The sequence below is a fragment of the Malaclemys terrapin genome, chromosome 25 (assembly GCF_027887155.1).
Source record: "Malaclemys terrapin pileata isolate rMalTer1 chromosome 25, rMalTer1.hap1, whole genome shotgun sequence".
Taxonomy (NCBI): Eukaryota; Metazoa; Chordata; order Testudines; family Emydidae; genus Malaclemys; species Malaclemys terrapin.
In genome coordinates this window covers 7,084,375-7,091,350 of record NC_071529.1, presented here as the reverse complement: position 1 = coordinate 7,091,350, position 6,976 = coordinate 7,084,375, and the positions used below count along the sequence as shown (strand labels likewise).

The 6,976-nt window shown below is 49.7% G+C and overlaps 1 long non-coding RNA gene across 1 annotated transcript; it reads right to left on the bottom strand.

The window, feature by feature from the left end:
- Positions 1-824: 824 nt before the first annotated feature.
- On the bottom strand, positions 825-5,906 carry LOC128829064 (uncharacterized). The gene is made up of 4 exons (XR_008443281.1): positions 5,880-5,906; positions 3,324-3,428; positions 2,403-2,474; positions 825-903 (listed from the first exon to the last, which is right to left on the bottom strand). It is a non-coding gene; the product is annotated as an uncharacterized LOC128829064 (long non-coding RNA).
- Positions 5,907-6,976: the final 1,070 nt, after the last annotated feature.

The following is a 6,976-nucleotide window of genomic DNA, read 5'->3' as shown; positions in this document are numbered from 1 at the left end:
GGGTGCAGAGCACCCACTAATTTGTCCCGATATTTCGCTCTGCCAGCAGCACTCGGCTTTTTTTTTTTTTTTTGCTCCCCCACCCGCCATGTGCCCCGATATTTTCTTCATCTCATCTGGTCACCCTAATAGAGAGTGACTCGATGCTGCTCTCCAATGATCCAGGTAAGGCCACGTCAGCAACGAATGTGAAGAGCACGTCTGTTCTCACTTACTTTCAGCCTGGGACGGTCTCCGCGTACTCATCACGCTCTTCATAAACGCCCTCAGGCCGACTGTCCCGTCCCCTGTGAAGGAAAGCACCACTCAGAGACGAGGGCCGGACACGGCCACGCACAGGGAAGCAGCAGAGCGAGCGAGGGCTGGGATTCTGGGCTCTGTTCCTCCTGCTTTACATGACAAGGCCAGCTTCCAGCTCCCTGGCAATCCCTGCGGGCAGAGGGAATTGCCACGTGGGGTAATGGCTCTATGCCACCCCCTTTGTAGCCTCCTACATTGGAATAGCTGGAGAGGAATGGTTGTGGCCAGGGAACCTGAGAGCTTCAGTTGTTCCCCGCTGCCCCCTGGAGGCCATCAGAGCTGGGTGCAAGTGAGAGCAGCCTCTGGGTCTAAGGGGGAAGGTTGGCTGAGGTGAGGGGAGGATGGGGTTAGCACCTTTGGCTTGCCGGGGCAGTAGGAGGAGGGAGCCGACTCTGCCCACCACCACATTGGCAGCAAGAGGCCTCGCCCCACACAACAGGGCGTTGACAAGATTTCTGGCTGCACAAACGGAGCCAGAGTGGGAGTGGACATGCTCACTGTCAACGGGGCTGTGCTTCAGCGCCTCCTGCAGCTCCTCCTGGGTTAAATGGATCCCCATGTTGGCCAGCACGGAGTCCAGGTTCCCCACATCCACTTTGTCCTCTGGGAACGGAGAGGAGAAGATTGGACTCTGCATAGGCTCATTAGTCGTACATTAAAGAATCACCCTGAAGAACTAAACCAGGTTTTCTTCCCTTACATGCAGACAGGCTGGGGAGTGACATTTGGCAATATAAGGATAATATTAATAATAAAAACAATAACTCTTTGTTTTTTCTCTCTCTCTTACACACAGAATAGTGAAATGAAACTTGTACCCATTCTGGGCGGAAGGGAACTATCATCAGCTATACAAGAGGGGAAACCGAGGCACAGCAATTACATTTTTATTCAAGGTCAGATACGATTAGGTGATTTGCTCAAGCGTTTTCAGCACAGGAAGAGAGATCCCAAGTGTCTTGGCCTCTAGGCCTATCCATATGTGCAAATCAGTCCTTCCCCTCTCTGCACTACCTCCTAAGGAATACTGAAACCTTAAAAATATGATTGTAAGTGCCTAGGAGCCCAGTCACGTCCCAGGACCCCACGGTGCTAGGCACTGTACAAACAAAGGGGAAAAAAGCTCACTGCTTTATGACCTAGTAGTGTAACTCCCGCAAAGTATAAGAGTTATAGCAGCGCTGAATCTAGCCCTAGGTGTTGGTTATTTATTATGTTTGAAAACTTTGGTAATGTATCTTAGACACAAGCCCCTTATCCCCTTTGATAAAAGAGGTGAAAGCTGGTTGGGCTGGCATCGAGACTCATTTGATCTGCTCCCTCTTGAGATGGGCTCGCCAGGTAATTCGAATGCCCGAGACCCATCTATGAAAACAAAGTCTTATATTCTGAATTAAGCTAAAGCAACTGTACGCATGGAGGGCAGATGAAACGCTTCAAAGACACCTTGAAACAAAACCTGCCCCAAACGAACATTTCTGATTCGAACTTTGGGCAGCTGGTGCTGGATCGTTTCACATGGCGTTATGCTGTAAGGGTGGGAGCCCATGGCTTTGAGAAGAATTGCATGGAGCAGCTGGAAGCCCAGAGCCAGCCACGGAAACAACATGCAGATCAATTAAAACAATTAGACAAATGGCTCTGTGACCATCATCATCTTTGATATCCTTTAGGATGGCACTGAAATCCTCCTGCGTCTTTGCCAATACCCAGGAAACAGGTAATACATTATTCAGTTTGAAGGGGGAAGAATCCGCTTCTAATTAGTTTTTCACAACACTTAACTGGCTTGTCTATACAGATGGTTAGTGCGCAGTAAGCTGGCATATAAATCTATAGCTCTCTAGCCTGCCATGCACTAATTGGCGGCGTGGACCCTGTTACCATTCACTAACAGCGCTATAGTTGCGCTTTCATCTACTCATTTCAGGAAAGAGGTAGGAAATGTCTGAATTAAGGTTCATGAAATAACCTTAACTCTGCCCCCTTGCGTGGGTTCATTAGGAGACAATCTTTAATTACACGGTCACATAATACTTTCTCCTGCCTCATTCAGTGTACTCTCCTTTACCAACCATAAGTGTTATTAAGTTCTCACTCACCTTCCCCTGGGGGCAATTTCTGGACAGCCCTCACCTCCTTCATAAATTCGCCCAAATTCACCTTCCCGTCCGCTGCAAGGTAAAGCACAGCTCAGAGTCAATGGAAATGACAAACGGACACTAAGGAAAAGAGGCAGAAGGGAATGGACATCACTGCTAAGTTCAGGTCAGACAAGAGACTTTATTCCTTGTAAATGAAAACTGGAGGAATCCTTGAGAGGAGGAGGCATGGAGTTAGAATCAGAAAAGGGAGGGTATGAAAGATGGAGGATGGGTTCAACAATGGCTTAGCCAAGATGGTCAGGGGTGCAACCCCATGCTCTGGGTGACCTTAGCCTCTAATTGCCAGAGGCTGGGAGAGGATGACAGAGGATGGATCACTTGATGATGACCTGTTCTGTTCATTCCCTCTGAAGAATCTGGCACTGGCCACTGTCGGAAGACAGGATACTGGGCTAGATGCACCATTGGTCTGAGCCCATCTGGCCGTTCTTGTGAAATTCAAGCGGCCATATTGTGAGCCCACTTGTACTGGTGTGAATACAGATTAACCCTGTTGGACCCGATTCTCATTTACACAATCACTTTATACTGTTCTACACGTGGCGCAAAAATATAAACGTGTTCTACTTTAAGGCCACTTTACATTGCCAGGATGGGATAAAGCGGCGTTAGTGCAAATGAGACCCAGCCAATCAATCCATTGGTGATAGTGGCGTTACCTAGATTTACACCAGTGTAAGTGGGAGCAGAATCTGGGCCTTGGATCAACTGTCCCTTGTCCCTATTGTGCACACATCACATCACTTCTTTTTACACGCACAAATCACGCACGCAGCAGGGTTTCCAACGCTCTCCATCCATCTCTGCTGATTTCACGCCCCCTGCTAGAGAACACAGAGCCAGATTTGAAATACAAACCATCAACAGTCACATGTTTCAATGCCTCTTGCAGCTCCTCATTGGTTAAATGGGCTCCCATGCTGTCCAGGATGGAGTCCAGGTTCTGGAGATCAACTTTATCCCCTGGGATACATGGGAAAAAGAGGTCTAATTTAGTCAATGGGGAGCTTTGCCTGAGTAAGGAGAGAGTAATAACATACAGTGGGCCGACAGTGAAAGAGAGAGAGAATGTCAGGAAGACGCAGGTGAGAGCTGTCAGAGGCCATGTCTACACTGCCATTTAAATTCAGGCTCAAGACTAACCCCCCTTCCGTCTACACACAATCTGTGCTAATACCAGGGCTTGGACCCAGCAGCCCATCGCGGTGGATGGTCAGAGCCTGAGCCAAGCTGGGATCCAGGGTTCAAGCCCTAGTGCTTTGCAGTATAGACGCAGCCCCAGTGAATGTGGACTCTGGGAGTTTGCCAAAAATATCCCACAATCCCCTAGGCAGACTTACTTTGTCCTCGGGACAGTTAAGTTTACCTACCCTGCACCATGAACAAAGGGCTAAAGCAGCCACGTTTTTGGAGGGTGCTAGGAAATCTGGGATGTGGGTGGGTTGGACTCGGGCCCACATAATGCAGTGTAGACACTGGAACCCAGGGTTCAACAGTTCCTAGCCTGGGGTCTCAACAAACAAAGCCAGGGGCTACTAATGTGTGTTCTACTAACAGCGCAGACAGACCCTGGGAACACAGGAGAGAAAGGAACAGCGGCAGCGAGTCGCCTGAGGAAAGCGCTGCAGGAGGGCTGAGGGAGAGCAGTAACTGGAACTGTCGGTGATACGTTCTGAGGAAAACCATTGGGAGGGCTGGCGAGAGCTGGGGATCCCGGCCAAACTGCAGGAAGGCTCATGCACAGGCCCCAAAGAATGAGGGGGAAGAATCAGCTTGGTCAGGCTATGCTGGGCCAAGAAGGGGTTGACTCTGGAGAAAGGTCCCCAGGAGCAGGGATTAGACTCGCAGGGCAGGCAGCCAGGGAGTGGAACATTGCAGGGAGACCTTTTGTGGGAGGCCTGACTTTGGGCTACCGGAGAAGACTCGTGGGAGAGAGGGGGCCTTGGGACTCTCAGGTGGATGGCCTGGAGAGCGGGGGCCTGGAATAGAGGCCAAAGGAACTGAGACTGAGTGGCTAATGATGCTCAGGTGAGAGACCTGAGGATGGGTCTGTGTTCCTGTTTCACACTGGGATTTTCGGAATAAGTGATTTTACAATGATAAGGGATCTGCAGACGCTGGCACTTGATGTGAATAAAGGACAGGAATTTTCCGCTGAGAAAAACACAACTGTGTTTGCACAGGCAGAAAAAGGGGAAACTGAGGCAGTTGCATGTGTTGCTGATGTCAGCTGCAGGTTATAAATTGGGGACACATCAGTTGGAAGTAACAGAGGAGGAGAAGGACCTCGGTGTATTGGTTGATCACAGGATGACTATGAGCCGCCAATGTGATATGGCCGTTAAAAAAGCTAATGTGGTCTTGGGATGCATCAGATTAGGTATTTCCAGTAAAGATACGGAGGTGTTAGTACCGTTATACAAGGCATTGGTGAGACCTCATCTGGAATATTGTGTGCAGTTCTGGTCTCCCATGTTTAAGAAGGATGAATTCAAACTGGAACAGGTACAGAGAAGGGCTACTAGGATGATCCGAGGAATGGAAAACCTGTCTTATGAAAGGAGACTCAAAGAGCTTGGCTTGTTTAGCCGAACCAAAAGAAGGCTGAGGGGAGATATGATTGCTCTCTATAAATATATCAGAGGGATAAATACCAGGGAGGGAGAGGAATTATTTAAGCTCAGTACCAATGTGAACACAAGAACAAATGGATATAAACTGGACATCAGGAAGTTTAAACTTGAAATTAGATGAAGGTTTCTAACCATCAGAGGAGTGAAGTTCTGGAACAGCCTTCCCAGGGGAGTAGTGGGGGCAAAAGACATATCTGGCTTCAAGACTAAGCTTGATAAGTTTATGGAGGGGATGGTATGATGGGATAGCCTAATTTTGGCAATTAATTGATCTTTGATTATTAGCAGGTAAATATGCCCAATGGTCTGTGAGGGGATGTTAGATGGGGTGGGATCAGAGTTACTCAGAGAATTCTTTCCTGGGTGTCTGGCTGGTGAGTCTTGCCCACATGCTCAGGGTTTAACTGATCACCATATTTGGGGTCAGGAAGGAATTTTCCTCCAGGGCAGATTGGCAGAGGCCCTGGGGGTTTTTCGTCTTCCTCTGCAGCGTGGGGCACGGGTCACTTGCTGCAGGATTCTCTGCACCTTGAGGTCTTTAAACCACGATTTGAGGACTTCAATACTTCAGGCATAGGTCAGGGGTTTGTTACAGGAGTGGGTGGGTGAGATTCTGTGGCCTGCGTTGTGCAGGAGGTCAGATTAAATGATCATAATGGTCCCTTCTGACCTTAAAGTCTTTGAGTCTATGAGTTTATGAGGAAGGCCCTGGCACCAGGCTTTCCCCGGAACAGGGCACACCAGGGATGGATGTGGAGAAAGAACGTCTGTTCTCACTTACTCTCAGCCTGGGAGGGTCTCCGCGTACTCATCACGCTCTTCATAAACGCGCTCAGGCCAACTCTGCCGTCGCCTGCAAGGGAAAGCAGCGCTCAGGGATGAGGGCCGGACACGGCCATGGACAGGGAAGCAGCTGAGCAAGCCGGGCCACGGATTCTGGGCTCTGTTCCTCCTGCTTTAGACCACTTTGGTGCGACAAAGGCAGCTTCCAGCCATCAGGGAACCCCTGTCCACAGAGGAAATGGCCACCTGGGGCAATGGCTTTATGTCACTGCCCCACTGCAGCCTCCTGCACAGAGGGTGTATGGGGAGAATAGCCGGAGGGGCAAAGGCCATGGCCTGAGAACCTCAATGCTGTGGTTGTTCCCAGCTACCCAGTTGAGGCCATAAGAGCTGGCTGCAAGAGAGAGCAGCCTGATGGTCTAAGGGGGAAGTCGGGTGAGGCGAGGGTGGAGTTAGCACCTTTGACATGCCCAGGCAATTCTAGGAAGGAGCAGCCACCCCCGCCACCTCTGCCCACCACCACGTTGGCAGCAGGAGCCCTTGCCCCACACAACGCGGCTCTGACAACACAAATGGAGCCAGAGTGGGAGTGGACATGCTCACTGTCAACGGGGCTGTGCTTGAGCGCCTCCTGCAGCTCCTCCTGGGTTAAATGGATCCCCATGTTGGCCAGCACGGAGTCCAGGTTCCCCACATCCACTTTGTCCTCCGGGAACGGAGACCGCACTTGGTCTTTAAAGAAACATTTCAAACAATTGAACTAGGCATTATTCTGCTACGTGCAGTTAGGATGGGGATGGAGAGTCGAGAATATAACCACGATAATAAAAAAACATTCCTTTGCCTTTCTCTAGCTACTTCCATCTGACTATCTAAAACCATGTCACACAGATGAGTGAAATACATCTTACACTTGCCCTGGGAAACAGGGAAGAATTATCTCAATTTTATAGGAGGGGAAACCGAGGCACTAAATGATTAGTTCATGACATAAAGAGTTTTGCTCCAGAGTTTGCAGCAGCGGTTGGAAGAGAACCCAAGTTCCTTGGCCTGGAGACCTATCCATATGGGCAAAACCCTTCTTTTACTCTGTAC